The sequence below is a fragment of the Hemitrygon akajei genome, chromosome 21 (assembly GCF_048418815.1).
Source record: "Hemitrygon akajei chromosome 21, sHemAka1.3, whole genome shotgun sequence".
NCBI lineage: Eukaryota > Metazoa > Chordata > Chondrichthyes > Myliobatiformes > Dasyatidae > Hemitrygon > Hemitrygon akajei.
In genome coordinates, this window is record NC_133144.1 from 24,577,758 (window position 1) to 24,596,232 (window position 18,475).

General features: G+C 41.6%; 1 protein-coding gene across 3 annotated transcripts in view; it reads left to right on the forward strand.

Annotated features, from left to right (window-relative positions):
- Positions 1 to 3,658: 3,658 nt before the first annotated feature.
- The window catches only part of cd276 (CD276 molecule), a 455,194-nt gene continuing 440,377 nt past the window's right edge, over positions 3,659 to 18,475 (forward strand). For 2 of the 3 annotated variants that reach the window (XM_073025039.1, XM_073025041.1), the window contains exon 1: positions 3,659 to 3,896. The gene's annotated coding sequence lies outside the window, so the exon portion shown is untranslated. The remainder of the gene's footprint in view (positions 3,897 to 18,475) is intronic. The other variant, XM_073025038.1, reaches the window with a different exon arrangement.

Below are 18,475 nucleotides of genomic sequence, written 5' to 3' on the forward strand. Positions count from 1 at the left end.
CCTCCAACCCACACCACTTCACCCATGGCTAATGATTTTTTAAATATCTCTGCAAGGGCATTTTCTGCACTAGCCACATGCAGGGTTGGAAGGAACATCTTGTCAGGCCCTGGGGATTTATCCACCCTAATTTTCCTCTAGACAGCAAACACTTCCTCCTCAGTAATCTATATAGGGTACATAATCTCACTGCTGCTTAGCTTCAATTCTATAGACTCTGAGTCTGTCTCCTGAGTGAATACATCACTTTGTCTGCTAGATCAACCTCATGTCTTAGCCCTCCTGGGCTTTTTCTTAAGTACAAGAGCATTTATTATACTCCTCAAGTACATCATTTGGTCCTACCTACCTATAACTGCTATGTATCTCTTTCGTTCTCGTAACCAGGGCCTCAAAATCTCTTGAAAACCAAGGTTCCATAAACCTGCTATCCTTGCCTTTTATTCTGGCAGGAACACACAAACTCTCTACTCACACATTTCACTTCTGAAGGCTTCCAACCTACTAAAAAAAACCAACCTGTTTCAATCAACACTTTCCGTATCTGTTCAGGCACCCTCAAAAATTAACCTTCCTCCAATTTCCATATCTTAACCCGAGGACCAGACCTATTCTTTTCCATAATTACCTTGAAGCTAATGGCATTATGACCACTAGTGTTCCCCTTCTCTTGCTCTGTTTCATTCCTTAACAGGAGATCTAGTATCACATTCTTTCTAGATGGGACTTGTATGTATTGATCAATGAAACTTTCCTGAACACATTTGACAAACTCTTTCCCATTCAGCCCTTTTACAGTATTGGAGCACCAGTCAATATGTAGAAAGTTACAACACCTACTATCACTCCTGTGGACTGTTAGGTGATCTATAATATAATCCCATTAATATGGCCATACCTTTCTTGTTCCTCAGTTATACCCATAACACCTCAGTAGATGAGCTCTCCAATCTGTTCTGAGCACTGTTGTGACATTACCCATGACTAGTAATGCCACCCCTCTCCCTTTATTCACTCCCACTCTATCACGTCTAAAACAACGGAACCATGAAACATTGATTTCTGAGTCCTGTCCCTCCTGCAACCAAGTCCCACCAATAGCTACAATGCCATAAATGCACATGCTGATCCATTAAATACGCTCATCTGCCTTTCCTATAATACCCTTTGCATTGAAATATACGCAGCTCAGAATCTTAGTCCCAACATGCTCAACTATTTGCTTCCTGCCTTTATACAAGGGTCAATTGATAAGTTCGTGGCCTAAGGTAGATTTTTAGAAAACCTAGCACATTTATTTTTCCTACATTTACACACTTAGTTCAGTGGTCGTGGAGCATATGGATCCCTTCTTTGTAGAAGTCGGCATCTTGGACCTCCAGAAGTGGGCTACAGCAGGGGTGATTGTTAAGTTTGTGGCCCTAGGTTGGAGGAGATGAGTTATTAACTTCAAAACTTTCTGCATTATCAAAGAGTTGAACTGCATGTGCATGTAATGAGAGCTGTATAACTCGTGCCCTTCTCCATAGGCCACAAGGTTATCAATCACTCCTGCTGTGGACCACCTGGAGGTTCAAGACGCTCTTGTTACATGCACGTGTAGTTCAACTCTTTGAGTGATAATGCAGAAAGTTTGAAGTTAATAACTCATCTTCTTCTACCTTAGGCCACAAACTTATCAATCACCTCTGCTGTGGACCACTTCTTCAAAGAAGGGATCCGTATGCTCAATGACCGCTGGACTAAGTGTGTAAATGTAGGAGGGGACTATGTTGAAAAATAAATGTGCTAGGTTTTCTAAAATTGACTCCTTCTACCTTAGGCCACAAACTTATCAATCACCCCTCATACATAAGCTTTACAATATCTTCCTCCACAACTGCTCCACTATCTGTTTTGGTGCTGTGGTTCCCATGATGCCACACTGCCCCCCCCCCCCCCACCCCACATACAGCACTAGTCATTCTAAAAAAAAATCAATAGGAAGAGTTCTGTGTTTTTATATATAAACACACTGTTTTAAGGTCATGAGACATTGAACACTGAAGTATTTGTAAGAATACAACACACAAAATGCTAGGGGAACTTGGTAGGTCAGGCAGCATCTGTGGAGGGATGTGGACAGTCAACATTTGCAGGTTGAGACCCTTCATCTAGACCGGAGAGAAAGAGGGTGAGTAGCCATATAAAAATGTGGAGCATGAGCTAGCAGGTGATGGGTAGATCCGGGTGAGCATGAATGATAGGCAGGTGAAAGAGAGCAGAAGAGTGGTAATGATTGAGGCAAATGACAAAGGGCTAAAGAAGACGGACAGTGGATCGTGGAATATACAGAAGGGGATGTAGAGAGAATCCTGAGGGAGGAAATTGTGGGTGATAGGCAAACCAAAAGAGTGAGTGTGAGGGGGGAAGAGATGGGGTGATGGGACTGGATGGATAATGGCAAAATAAGGGGTACAGAGGGGAGTAGTTATCAGAAGTTATATGTTATATAACATTATATGTTATATGCTTATATGAAGTTAGGGAAATTGATGTTGATGCCATCATGTTGGACACTACCAAGTGGGAATTGGAGATGTTGTTCCTCTATCTGCTTGTAACATAAACATCACAGTAAAAATACTCTGCATATTTAAAGGTTAAACATATACGGCATGACATCTAAAACTTTGACAAAATTCTCTAAGTGCGTAGAGAAGAGTATCCTGTGGTTGCATCTCAACCCAGTATGGAAACACCAATGCCCAAGAATGGAAAAACCTACAAAAAGTGGTGGATGCAGTCTAGGCCATCACAGGCAAAACCTTCCCCACCAGTGAGCACATCTGCAGTGATCTCTGCCACAAGAAAGCAGCATCCATCATCAATGATCCCCACCATCCAAGCCACACACTACTGCCATCAGGACGGAGGTACAGGAGCTTTGGGTTCGGGAAAAGTTGTTAACATTCAGCCATCAGGCTTCTGACCCAGGGTGGGTAACATCACTCATCTCAACTTCAAGCTGATCCCAAAAACTATAGACTCATTTTAAAGGGCTCCACAACTCATGTTTTCAGTACAATTTATTTTCAAATTTTTTTTTGTGTTTGTATTTTCTTTGTTTTACTGTGAATGCCTTCAAGGAAATGAATCTCAAGGTAGTAGAGTTTATGGTGACGTTATTAGTTTCAATATAAATTTACTTTGAACTTTGAAGTTACAGGTGTATGGAGGCAGTTCTGATAACTTGGAGGAAAGCAGCGATTGGTGAAATCTTGGGGTCATGTTGGGAAAAACAACTGCATTTAAAGACAGAGTCTGGTTCTTTTAGAAGCAGAGCTCAAGAGCTAGTTTAATTAACCCGCCAAACAAGTGATGTGTTGTCCTTGTGCTTGCTTATACTCACAGATTAAAAAGATCGAAGCAGAGACACCGTTACAACAGCAAAAAAAAATTTGGGGGTTGAGGTGGACGTGATAACTTAAAACTGTCAAGCTACCAGGATAGAAGTGATTCCCACACAGTAGGGTGTTTGATTCTGTAAGTTGTAGGTGGGATACTGGTGGAGGTGGAGTTAGTCTCCACGCTGGAAATGTTAGCAGGATAGAGGGAGCGTGATCTTGGCAAAAATCCCTCAGGGAACTCCCTCAAACGGTTTCACTGTAACCAATGAAGTGGCTGAGAGAAATTTTCGTCCGGTGTGCTGACATCAGCGGCAGGAAAGGGGATCTGAGAGGTTGTTCAGCGATCCACGTTGTTTGCACCAAGTTTTAATCCCTGCTTTTTTTTTGCATGTCCCTTACAGTGGCCGCCCCCCGCCCTGAGCGCACTGAGCCGCGGGTGCCTGGAGCTGGAAGACTTTTAGACAGAATCGCGATCAGATTCCTCTTTGACCCGGCGTTAACTGACGGGTGAGTAAGCTTTCTTCTTTGTCTCAATGAAAAGCCACTGAAGGGCTGAAGGAAAGTGGGAAGAGTTTGTGAGGCGGAAATGGCTGGACACAAAGGCAAAGTCCAGTTCATACAAGCAGTAGAAATTTAGCATTTGAGCTAAAATAAAATCTCTTCACACGACAATATGTACAGCTGCGTCTTAAAGGAATGAACTCTGAGTGAGTGAGTGTCATCGGTCACTGCGGTCCACGCGCTTAATTAATTGTCTTTTAGTTGCGGCTCGGAATTAGTTCTCGAAATCCTAAATAGCTCTTCTGTATGCCATGAACTCATTTTACCCTAGAGTGTTGGAGGAGCGGCAAGTGGTTGGGCCTAATCCTCAGTTTGCAGCACTTGGTCTGTATAACCAGGTTGATTGTAATAATGCCCAATGCTTCCCCTGTTACTTCGACTAAAAGACGAACTCCGTATCTCTCCATCTACCTCGTTATGGCCCTCGCACCGCACTTGTCTCCGTGCACTGTAACTGTGACACCATTTTCTGCCTTCTCTTCTTGCTACCTCAGTGTCCCACTTGGGAATGTTCAGTCTGAACAAAGTTCTTTACTGTATCTCTGTATATGTGACAATTATTATTACAGACCCTCAACATCTGGGACACACCCTCTTCTTATTTCTAACATTGGGGAGGAGGTACAGGAGCCTGAAGACCCGCACTCAACCTTTCAGGAACAGCTTCTTCCATTCTGCCTTCAGAACAGTATTTATTTATTTGTATCTTAGAGTAAATTTTATGTCTTGCCCTGATTTACTGCTGCAGAACCAAAAAAAATAATGACATGTCAATGGTAATAAGCCTGATTCTGATCTGCAATAATAAACTGATTTGGCCCATCAAACTTGCTGTGCATTTATGTATTAGAATCATTGGCAGCAGCTTCCTCTGAGCCATCGGATTTCTTAACTGTCCATGAACACTAAACTGTTATTAATTTTAGTTATTTATATATTGAGATATAGTGTGGAATAGGCCCTTACTGCCCTCTGGCCATACTGCCCAGCAATCCCCCAATTTAATCCCAGCCTACTCATGGGGTAATTTGTAATGACCAATTTACCTAGAAACTGGTACATCTTTGGACTGTGGGAGGAAACCGGACCACCCGGAGGAAACCCACTTAGTCACGGGGGGGGGGGGGGGTGAAACGTACAAACTCCTTCCAGACAGCAGTATATTGATTTATGGAACATATTAAATTTTATGTCTTTGCATTGTACTTGCTGCTGCAAAATAACAAATTTCATGACCTATGTCAGTAATAATAAACCTGATTCTGAACCTTACCCCACATGCCTGCCTTCCACCCTTAGTCCCATAGGTTTTCAAAATCTCGTGCAACAAAAATTACCAGTCGTAGTCATAGAAACACCACACATAAAGTGGCCCTTTGGCCCCCGCACTCTACACTGACCATCAGCCCCTTCGTGATGCTGGTGCTGGTAAGTTTTTGACTGCACTTGTGCATATGTCACTAACATTGGCCTATTTGCACTAATTGTACATTAATTCCGTTTTTATTCCTCCCCAATTCTCATCAGCTTTTCTCAGATTCTCCCACTTGCCTACGCACAAAAGAAAGTTTCAGACTGCTAGGAGTTAGCATCATGGTCCCAGAGCACATCCTGCACAGTTGCAAAATCTCATCAACACCTCTACTTCCTAAGGAAGATGAAGGGAGCTGGACTATGCACAACAAAATTCCTGACTTTCTATAAATGTGCAGTTGAGAGCATCCTAACATACTGCATCATTGTGTGGTATGGAAACTGCACTGTGGCAGACAGCACAGTTGCACACGGGCAATTAAACCTGCCCAATACATCTCTGGTACCAGTTACCCACCAACAAACGACATATTGTATATATGGAAAAAACTAGTATAAAGATGGCGGCGAGTAAGAAACTGTTCCTAAAAGGTTGCGTATTGGGCTTCAGAAAATATAATACGTTATATGTACTGTATTGTGTACTTTGGACTGGCGGTACATTGTTTCATTTGGCAGTATACATTTTTATGGTTGAATGACAATAAATTTGAGTTTGACATTTGAGCAATATCATTATAGATCTTACCCACCCTGCTCATGGACTGTTTGTCCCACTCTTAACATAGAAGAAGCCATGCAGCATCCAGGCCAGGACCACCAGACTCAAAAACAGTTACTTCTGCCAGACCATCTGGCTGATCAGCACCTCTACCCATTAACTCACCCCACCACATTGCCCACTACCATTACATTACCATTTACTGTCAGAGTCACCTTATGTACAGATACTCCTCTATCTAGCACCACTTTACACACATAAATCTCTTTGTGTGTGTAAACTAATGTTATATATTGATATTTATTGTGGTTTTTAATTGTTTTTTAATACTGCATTGTATCTGGAGTAACAATTATTTTGTTCTGCTTTACACTTGTGTACTGACAAATGACAATAAATAATCTAGAATCCTGACTTTGCAGTAGCAGATTAATCAACATTAATTGCCATTTAATTACAGCTCAGATTTTTGTATATTATTTACCAAATTCACTCTTGAAAACAAGGTGAGACTTCTCAGTAAACTTTTACAAGTGATTTTTTATTCTTTTGATTCCTCTCAATGCCTTTAGAAAGTTGTTATTGAGGTTAACTAAACATAACTTTGGATCACGTCAAGCCTGTGTGGTTCTGAGTGTTTTTGGAGGATATTTCAGTTAATGAATCCTTCCCTTGCTGATTTTGATCATTTTCTGGCCAATATTTCTCCTTTGACCAACATCACTAAGAGAATATTTACTTATCACCTTCGTAACACAACAACATGCTGGAGGAACTCAAAACAGCATCAATGGAAAGGAATAAAGAATTGCCATTTTGGGCTGGGAATCGATGAAAGGTCTCAGCCTGAAACAGCAACTCTTTATTCCTTTCCATAGATGTGTGACCTGCTGAGTTCCTCTAGCATTTTGTTTGTGTAACTGGGATTTCCAGTATCTGCAGAATCTCTTTGGGAACATGGTGCACATAGCTCAGCAGCCATCTTTCCTGTATGATAACAGTGATTGCATTCCCAAAATAATACATTTGTTGTGTTGTCTTGTAGTTGTAGTGTGGCAGAGCTGATGGAAAAGTGGAACTGGCTTGGCAACTGAATGTCCCTGCCTATGTTATAATTGCAAGCTATTTCTTTGTATTTCTGACCAACTTGAGCTTGAAGGAGTTTAGAGACAATTTATGATGATATGCTGGGGCTTGAGGACCTGAGATACAGGGAAAGGTTGAACAGGGTGGGACTTTGTTTCCTGGAACGTAGGAGATTAAGGGAAGATCTTCCAGAGGTATCCAAAATTATGAGGGATATACACGTTTGTAGATTGGGTAATACATGCTGACTATTTTTCCCCTGAGGTTGGGTGAGACTAGAACCAGAAGTCATAGATTTGGGCCAAAAGCTGAAATATTTAAGGGGGACTCGAGTGGGAACTTTTTCACTCAGAGAATGATGTGGGTGTTGAATGAGCTGCCAGCAGAAGCGGTGGATATAGGTTCAATTGCAATGTTTAAGGAAAATCTGAATAGGTACATGAATGAGAGAGTTATGGAAGATTAGATGGGACTATGCAGGTCAATTTGATGTGGACTAGATGGGCCGAATGGCCTGTTTCTGAGCTGTAGACTCTATAACTTTATGACTGTTCATATATTGAATCTATGTATTTATTGTACATGCACAATTATCAACATTTGCAAGTTTGGCGAGAAACTTTCTTTCAGTAATGGAGTTAAATTCACTCAGGACTGCAGCACAAGTCTGTTCAGGGATGCGAGAGAGTTACAGGTGAAGCCAGTGGCTGACTAGTGTGTGGTGTCTGCGTTTATCACTGTGGATTGCTTTGGGCCAAAGATATCAAAGTTTTATTCCAAGGACTCATTGTTTCAGCCAGTGACAAAGGCATGTAGATTAAATCTTTATGTTCAATGCCAGCTTTGGTAGCATTGCTGTTCTGGATAATAGGATGAATATCACAGAGAAATTGTCTGAAATCAACAGCGTTTCTGTTTCATTCTGAGTGCTCTGAGGTGGATTCTAAAGCTGTACAAAGTTTGGCATGAAACCACATGACATCTAGTCTGTAAGGACAAAGAGTGCAATTAGTAAAAAAGTAATTACATTTCCCTAATATGCAACAGGGCAATTGTACAATATTTGTATGGCAAGAGCAGGAAGACCAGAAAGACCGGGAAAGGTTTTATTATTGACCCATGGTAAGTCTATCAATCAGACATGTGAAGAGATCACAATGTGGCGTCAGTGTCTGCTGCGATTGCATGAGGAAGTGAAAATTTTGCCAGAATATTTCTGTGTGTCGTCATCCCCAAAGCATATGTGAATAACAATATCTTCACCCAAGGCTGTGTCCCCACCCATAGACCTCTGCCAATTGCCCTACATTAGATTCCAGCCAAGCATTGCAGTCTTAAAGTTTGCATTCTGGTTTTAAATCCTTATCTCTGGAATTTCTCCTTCCCATTTCTTCGTGTTTGTGTATCGATCAGACAGTGAGGGCAGCAGGTTTTCTTCCCTGAAGAGTATTGGTGAACCAGGAGGCTTTTCAAAATTCGAAGTAAATTTATTTTCGAAGTATTTGTATGTTGGGCCAGCTGGTGGTGTAGTGGCTTCAGCACTGGACTTGAAGGCAGATGGTCCCGAGATCAAACCAGCCGGGTCCCAACCTGGGCAGCAGCAGTATCTGCACGGAAGAAAGGCCTGGCAATCTACTTCCCGTGTTTTGCCATGAAAACCTGTGGATTCTACGGTCCATGAGGTCACGAAGAGTCGGACTCAACTAAATGACTGAACAGCATCCTGAAATTTATTTTTGCAGGCATTACAGTAGAACAAAGTAGTACTATAGAATCAATGAAAAGCAATAATGCATGCCAAAAATGACAATCAATGTATAAAAGAAGACCAACTGTGCAAATACAAAATAATAATGATAAATAATTAATTAAATAAAGAATGCTATGAACATGATTCATAGAGTCCTTGAAAGCGAGTCCATAGATTCTGGAATCAGTTAAGAGTTGAGGTGGGTAAGATGATCTACACTGGCTTTTTATAGCAATCTAGGAGATTTGTGGTCTTTACCAATGACTAGACTTAAAAAAAAAATACAATTTCATCCTATGTATCTGATGACGATCACTACTGATTTCCTTCACTCCACTTTCTATTTCTTCAATTCCATAATGGATTGTTATTTTAAGAGTGAGGGAGGAGGTGTCGGGGCAGGTGTAGAACTTGTTTCACTTGCAAGGATAAGTGCCAGGAGGAAGATCAGTGGGAAGGGATGAATGGACAAGGGATTCACTTAGGGAATGATCCTTGTGTCATTGCTGATACAGATTGGGAACTACGAAGAATTTGAAGGTTTTTAACACTAATTTTGAATGTTACAATGAAAATGAAGATTTGGAGGATGCAGTCATCAATAGCATTGTGTGAAGGCAGTCTATTATCTACATTAGATGACGTGTTGAACTTTTGTTCATTTATAGTCAATCAAGAGAATGTGGCAGCGTACATGGCATACTCCATTAAGGCAGTTTAATTATACTGTAGTGGTACTGATAGTATTCTAATCTTTTCTGTATTTCATTTCATTTAAATACATAATTTGTTACTCAGGTGGTGGTTGTATTTCTGTACCTTTTTAACTACTAATTAAAGACAAAGGGACTTGGGAATCCACGCGCAGGATTCCCTGAAGGTTAAATTGCTGATTGAGTCAGTGGTAAGGAAGGCAAATGCAATGTTTGCATTGATTTCAAGAGGACTAGAATATCAAAGCAAGGATGTAACGCTGAGGATTTATAAGGTGTTGGCCAGACAGCACGTGGAGTATTGTGAGCAGTTTTGGGTCCCTGATCTGAGAAAAGATGTGCTGACATTATAGAGAGTCCAGAGGATGTTCAGAAGAATGCTTCTGGGAATGAAAGGGTTAATGTATGAGGAGTTTTGGCTCTGGGCCTGTACTTGCTGGAGTTCAGAAGAATGAAGGAGATATTACTGAAACAGCACACACAAAATGCAGGCCAGGCAGCATCTATGGAAAAGAGTACAGTCGACATTTCGGACCAAGACCTTTTGGCATGGGATATTATTGAAATCTATTGAATATTGAAAGGCCTAGATAGAGTGGATGTTGCGAGGATGTTTCCTGCAGTGGGGGAGTCTAGGACTAGAGGGCACCTCCTCAGAATAGAGGGACATCCAGTTAACACAGAGGTGAGGAATTATTTTTAGCCATAGTGTGGTGAATCTGTGGAGGCCATGTGATTGGGTAAATTTAAAATGGAAGTTGATAGGTTCTTGTTTAGTCACGGTGTCAAATGTTACAGGGAGATGCCGGAAGAATGGGGGTTGAGAGGGATAATAAATCAAAGTCCAAAGTAAATTTATTATCGAACTGCATATATGTCACCATATACCACCCCTAGATTCATTTTCTTGTGGGCATACACAGCAAATGCAGGAAACATAATAGAATCTTTGAAAAACTGCATCCAACAGGATGGGCAAACAACTGATATGCAAAAGACAACAAACTCTGCAAATACAAATAATAATAATAATAATAATAAATAAATAAACAATGGATATCAAGAATGAAGGGAGGGAGTCCATAGAGTGAGGCAACAATTCAGCAATGTATTGAGTGAAGCCATCCCTCTGGTTCAAGAGCCTGTTGGTCCTTGATGATGGAATCTGCTTTCCTGTGACAGTGGTCCATGTAGATTTGCTCACTGGTGGGAAGGGCTTTAACTGTGATGGACTGAGCCATGTCTTTTTGTTGGATTTTCCGTTTAAGGGTGCTTCTGTACCAGGCCATGATACAATCAGTCAATATACTCTGCACCAAACATCTACAGAACTTTGTCAAATTTTTGAATGTCATGCTGAATCTTTACAAACTTCTAAGGAAGTAGGGGTGCTGCGATGCTTTCTTTCTAATGGCGCTTACTTGCTGGGCCGAGTATAGATCCATTGAAATATTGAAACACTGAGGAATTTAAAGTTGCTGACCCTCTCCACCTCTGATCCACCAATGAGGACTGGTTCATGGACCTCTAGTTTCCTCCTCTTGAGGTCAAAATCTCATTGGTCTTGCTGATATTGACTGAGAGGTTGTTGTTGTGGCATCACTCAGCCAGATTTTCAGTCTCTCACCTGCCTAAGTGCTGATTGGGCCAATGACAGTGGCATTGTCAGCAGACTGAAATAGGGCTTTGGAGCTGTGCTTAGCATTGACAGTCACAAGTATAAAGTAAGTAGAGTAGAAAGCTAAGCACACAGCCTTCTGGTGCACCTTTACTGATGGAGATCATGGAGGAGATGTTGTTTCCAATCTAAACCTGGGGTCTGCAAGTGAGGAAATCAAGGATCCAACTGCATAAGGAGGTATTGATGCCAAGGTCTTGAAGTTTATTGATTAGTTTTGAGGGGATGATAGTATTGAATGCTGAGCTGTAGTCAATAAAGAGCATTTTGATGTATGCATCTTTGCTGTCCAGATGTTCCAGGGCTGAGGGAAGAGCTAATAAGATGGCATCTGCTGTTGACCTGTTGTGATGGTAGCCAAATTGGAGTGGATCCAAGTCTCTTCTCAGGCAACATTTGATATGTTTCATCACCAACCTCTCAAAGCACTTCATCACATTGGATGTAAGAGCTGCTGGACAATAGTTATTGAGGCAGGTTACCATGTTCTTCTTAGGCACTGGTATAATTGAATCCTGCTTGAAGGAAGTAGATACCTCAGATTGCCAAAGTGAGGGGTTGAAAATATCAGTGAACACTTGATCAGTTGATCAGCACAGGTCTTTAATACTCAGCCATATACCCCGTTGGGCTGGATGCCCCTCCTGAAGGATACAATGGTTTTGGTCTCAGAGACTGAAATCACATGGTCATCGGGGGCTGTGGGAGTTTGTGTAGGTTCCTCCTTGTTTTGACAGTCAAAACGAATATGGAAGACATTGAGCTCATATAGGAGCGAAGCCCTGTTGTCAGTATGTTGCTAGGTTTAACTTTTTAAGAGTTGATAGAATTCAAGCCCTGCCACAGCTGTTGAACATCCCCGAGTGGCTCAAGTTTGGCTCGGAATTGCCACTTTGCATGTGAGTTGGCTTTCCAGAGATCGTCCATGGACCTCTTGTATCTTACTTGGTTGTCAGAGCTGAATGCCACTGATCTGCCTTCAGAAGTCTATGGATCTCATGGTTCATCCAGAGCTTCTGATTGGGGAAGACTCTGAATGATTTTGTGGGGACGCTCATCTGATGAGTCCTACTCCACTGAATCGAAGCAATCCTGCAGCCGCTCCTTTGCCTCCCATGACCACCTCTTTGTTGTCCTTACCTCTGCAGTCTTGCTCTTTAGCCTCTGTCTGTATCCAGGTTGGAGAAGGGCAACCAAGTAATCACATTTCCCAAAATGCCGTCTAGCATGGAATGGTAAACATTCCTATTCATACTATAGCGATGGTCAAATCTTTTGGAACCTGTGGTGCTGCAGGTTATATGCTGATGATAATAGGACAGAGATTTCTAGAGACAAACCTGACTGAAGTCCGCAACCATGATTTGAAATGTGTCTGTGTGGGCAGTTTCTTTCTTGGAGATGGCAGCATTTAATACTTTGAGTACCTGATTAACATCTGGTTTTTGCGGTAAATTTTCCATCAGCCATGATAGAATGGCAGAGTAGACTTGCTGGGTCGAATGGCCTGATTCTGCTCCTATGTCTTCCAGGCTTATGGTCTAAAAAATCTCCTGGTACATACAAATGTACAGAACATGGGGAATAAAGATGATCATCCATTAATCAATCAATAACAATTTAATTTCCACAGCTCTTTTGGTGGGATTTGAATGTGGAACTGTGGATTGCTAGTTCTGCCTATTGGATTAGAAGTAGTCCAGTAATTTATCTGCTACATCTATAGGTTACTGTTAGCGGTGGAGAAAGCTCATGCTGGTTAAAAGCACAATGAACTGCTTGTAACTTCTGCCTGAAGTGTAAAGTCCATTTTCTCAGGAGGCTAAAGAAACTTGGCATGTCTCCTGTCGATCGTTGCCAATTTTTATAAATGTACCATAGGAAGCATTCTGCCTGGATACGTAACAGCTTGGTATGGCAACTGCTTTGCACATGCTAAGAGTAACTACAGAGACTTGTGGACACATCTCAGCACACCACAGAAACTGGCCTCCCATCCATGGACTCTGTCTATGCTTATGACCGCATAATGCCCCGCTACTGCTTTTGTTGGAGTAATGGGTAGGGAGGGGGTAAGTGGGAGGGGGAGTGGGTCTTTGGGGTTCTAACATTTTTCTGTCATTCATTCTTTGGGTTTTTTCCTCTCTGTTTTGTGCAAAGAGTAAGGTTTTCAGGTGGTATACTGTATACAGTCTGATACTAAATTGAACCACCAAACCATTGAAAAAAAAGACCAGGGGCATTGTTTCTTCTCTCTTTTTCCATTGAGTAGAAGATACAAAAGCCTGAAAGCCCATACCACCAGACTTGATCAATTTCTGTCCTGCTGTTATAAGAGCATTACATAGTTTTCCAGGACAAAATAGTTGGAACCTTGACCTCACAAAATACTCTGTTATGAACTTGCACCTTACTGATTAAATGTGCTGCACTTTTTCTTGTGGCTGTTACATTTTATTCTGTATTGATATTGCTTTACCTTCTATTTCAATACACTGTGAAATGATCTGATCTGTATGAAGAGTAAGCAAGATGAGTTTTTGACTGTATCCCGGTGCATGTGACAATGATCAACTAATTTCAGTTCCAAATTTGTTGTGCCAGTATCTGGTAGTGCTATTCACTGGCAGAAACTGGGCAATATCTGTAATCAGCTCCAGACTCAGCTTCCAACAGATGGCATAACTGATGCAGTAGATAAGGTTCCAGTAGGCTTTGTTAGGAACTAGTCACTAGTGGAGTCACACAGGACAAATAGGCCCTTCAACTCATCTAGTGCATGTCTGTCATCAAGCAGCCTGGTGATCCCATTTTATTCCCCCTACCTTCCCATTATCTCCTAACATGCTACCATGCACAGGGGCCAAATTTCAGTGGTCAAAATAACTTACCGACCACTGTGAGGTGAAACCAGGGCACCCGGGGGAACCCGCACAGTCTTGGAGAGAATGTGCAACCTCAAGAGAGCCAGGAGCAGAGGTCAGGATTGGATTGAGAATGTGAAGAGGGTAAGGGGTACGTTTAGAAGGGGTGGGCGAGGGGTAAGTGTAGCAAAATATGTAGACAGGACTAGGAAGAGGATACGTCATTGGGGAAGTGTAGTAGAACTGGGAAGAGGTAGCTAAAATAAGATTCCAGACAGCATGTAGCAATCACAAAGAAGAGGAACCTTGCGACCACAAACAATGTATTTGGCAAAGTATCTTGAGCTATATACCTATTTCGAGTGTTTTGCTTGCGTCCATACCTATTCCAAGTATTACGCTTGCGTCTATGCTTATTCCGAGTATTTCGTGTGCTTAGCTATGCAATAGCCAATCAATTCATGCATTCGAATCGGTAACCATATTTGCAAATGTATTACCCTGCTTTTGGGTATAAGTATGACCTTTGTAAACCAACAAACTGGGAGTTGGCTACCTTACGCCCGAAGTGCGTGGGGCTGCGAACTCCTCTCTGAATAAAAACCGTTTCAGAGGTAATTTCATGTCTCTGGTGTTTTTCCTCAACTGAGCAGGTTAATAAATTTAGGTTGACAGGATCAAGGTCACTGGAGCTGCGAGTTGCCAGACCCTCAGCTTGTCGCTATCTCAGCTAACACCAGCTAGAGGAGATGCACATCCCGTCTACACTTTTTTACACCTGCTCATTAATGCAAATATCTAGTCAGCCAACCGTGTGGCAGCAACTCCATGCATACAAGCAGGTAGACATGGTCAAGGGGTTCATTTGTTGTTCAGACCAAACAGCAGAATGGGGGAAAAGATGTGATCTAAGTGACTTTGACAGTGGAATGATTGTTCATGCCAGTCAGGGTGGTTTGCGTATCTCAGAAACTGCTGATTTCCTGGGGTTTTCACGCACAACAGTCTCTAGAGTTTATAGAGAATGGTGCACAAAAGCAAAAAGATCTAGTGAGTGGCAGCTGTGCCGGTGAAAATGGATAGGCTATAGTATTTGAAGACCACGAACATGTACTCAGTGGCCACTTTATTAGGTATAGGAGGATTCTAATAATGTGGCCATTGTGTGTTAGATATACCACACATCAGAACCCTTAGTTTAATCAAGGATTCTGCCATTAACGGCATTAATTTTCACTAATGTTACTTCAAATGTTCTGTTTACTTTTGCACAACTGCATTCAACTTGCCCTTTGGCTTGTGATGTAAGCTTATCTGACCATGGGAGATGCACTGATATTTGAGGAAGTGAGAGCATTTGCAAGTGAGAAGTTTCCTGGCATGGCTGATGCAATCTGTCTAGCCATTTGTTGCGTAAAACTGCCAGTTTTACAATGCAGAAGTGTTTGGACATCTTCACAATACTACATTGTATGTGGTGGAGTGTGAGATACTGTGTATAAGGGGCAGCTGTACAAACAGGGTACTATGGTAATAGAGTTGCAGAAAGACATTGCTGAAATGTGTGAATATAGTTGTAGCTTTGATAATTATATACTTAGCAATCTACATATGCGCAAGCATTTTCAATAGAATGTAATCTGTTAGAATTAGTATTCGAGGTTTACAGTTCTTCTCCATCTTGCAAGCACCTGGTTTATGTACACCAATACATACGAACAAGCATTGGCACAATTTGTGGGAATGATATTCCTGCTGCTTCAGGCTTCAGACATATCCTGCTGCCTGTGAACTGAGTTTGCAGCTGTATTTCTGACTTGCAAACTGTTCCGTGTATAAACCGGTCATGGAACGGAATCCAACTATAAAATGGGGACAAACAGTATAATTCTGCATTTTTGGTTGTTCAGCAGATTACCAAAGGCACAACTCATTGCTATTACAATGAAAGACATATTGTTTGGTGAATAGATCACAATACCAAGGCATTAAACTTAAATTAACTCCTGCAATGTATTACCTGTATGCTTTAGATTAAGATTCTGTTACTACAGTAATTCTACTGATTTTCAAAGAATAAGCCCCTGTTAAATTTGACGTATGTCAGTGATAACAATTTTTGTGCAATCTTGGAAGAGAATCTAAAGATGATCTGTATTTAAAAAAAGAGATTTCAATTTTCGCAAGAGAGGAAAAAAAAATCAGCATTTTGGAAAATGAAACGAACTGTTGCAAATTATGATATTTTTCTATCATGAAATGCTTGAAATACTCGGGCAGTATTAGAGAGAAGAAAAACGAGAATAACATTTCAGATCAGTGACCTCTCATCAGAGCAGAAAGTTTGCCAAATACTTTTTCCCAAAGTTGGTGGCTGACTTTGCATCTGATCTTTATGGTTGATTAGGGCACAATGTAGCTGAGGGATGGAGTCCAGAAGAGGTCTCAGACTCCATCCACATGGTCTGTACTGAGTTCATTGGCATCAGGAGTGAACACCTTTAAAGGATTCAAGAAATAAGTGTATGCATTTATATATCTTTCAAAATTTTAGGTCATTCCAAAGTACTTATTGGCAAACTAAATACTTTTGAAGCGTTATTAAAGTGTGAAATAAAACAGGAAAAATAATGTGAGCATTGATTGGGCAGGGCACCAGGAACAGCTGTGCTCTTCTGAAAAATATTGTCATGGATCATTTTGTTTCTGCTTGGTTTAAAGTTGTGTTTGAAAGAGAGCACAATATTCCTTCAATCTCAGACTTGGAGTGTCAGGCTGGATTTTTGTGCTTTAATCTGTGGAAACCACTGAATCATAATGTATCTCAGGGCACAAGAAACTGCAGATGCTGTGAATCTGGTGAAGCACACGTAAGTCTGGAGGAGCTTAGTGGTTCAGGCAATAGCTGTGGAGGTAAATTGGCATTCGATGATATGGGCTGAGACCCTTCATCAGTCCTGTATCGACCTGAAAAACTGTCGATTTCCCTCCAGGGACGCTACCTGATTGTCTTAATTCCTCCAATGATATGTGTGTTGATCATGATGTGTCTCTATTTCCTTCTGGTTTGAAAGCTGTTATGGGCTTGGATCTTCTGGACTAAAAGTCGGCAGTTATTCTGGGAAATGTAATCATAATCGGGCGAAACTTGAGGCCCCCAGTTGAGTACAGCAGACCTTGGACTTCTGTGCAGTCGATTGTCGATCTTGGAAAAAAGGTGCCTTGCCATTGTACTCCATGTGGAGTCCAGTAGAGGGGTGCAGTGGTCTGTAACTTCAGCTGGGCAATGTGCCAGTGTCCTCATTGACTTCAGTATGGGGAAATAGGTGCATTGAGAAGATTAAGTATGAGAAGATGTCATTTTTGATTTAAATATATTATCTCCTTTTATGTTTTAGAGATGCAAATCATGGATATAGGCTATTTGGCCCAACAAGTCCATGCTGACTATCAATCACCTATTAATTGTACTTTCATCCCATTCCTACTTTCCTTGCATTTTCATCAACTCCAGATTCTACCACTCACTAATTCACAAGGGGCAATGTGTGGTGGCCAATTAACCTAACAAACCTTGTGTGGAATGTGCGTTGATATGGGAGCACCTGGAGGAAACCCAAATGGTTACAAGAACATACAAACTCCACACAGACAGCACCCAGCGTTATGATTGAACCCAGGTCTTCAACAGCGGCACCATTGTGCCACCCATTCTACATTATAATTTTAAAAATACATCCAGTATTTCAATCAGGTTTGTTATCATCGACTTGTTGTTTTGCAGCAACAATACAGTGCAAGACAGAAAATTACTGTAATTTACAAAAATAAAAAGAGTAAAAACAAAAGGATTAATGAGGTAGTGTTCATGGGTTCATGAACCATTCAGAAGTCTGTTAGTGGAAGGGAAGATGATGTTTCAACTTTGTTCAGTGTTGATCTTCAGGTTCCTGTACCACCTCTCTGTTGGTGGTAATGCGAAGAGAGAGTCAGGGATGTTCACTATCACCCAGTCCCCTTGAGTGATTTGACACATGGCCATAGTTGGAAGGTTAAGCCTTTTGCCCAAGGAAGTGTGACCAGGGGTGGGGCTTTTGAGGTCTGGCAGCTGGCAAGGTCAGGCAACTGTCTTGATGGTGGACAGTCATGCCATTAACTTTCCTCAAGATACAGGACACTAAAGGGTGGATTTAGGGAGGGTGTCACTCTCGGTTGCGGGGTCTAGAACCAGGAGTCACCCATGCAGCTGTGGACTGCTGCCTCTTAGCACCCAAGACCCAGAGTCACTCCTGGAATCTTCTCATTCTCCCTGTGATGAAGTGAGTTTCCAGCTTATCTCACTGTCCCCCTCACTATGGACCTCCAAGTTTTTTTTCTTTTTTTCCATCTCCCTTTTCAT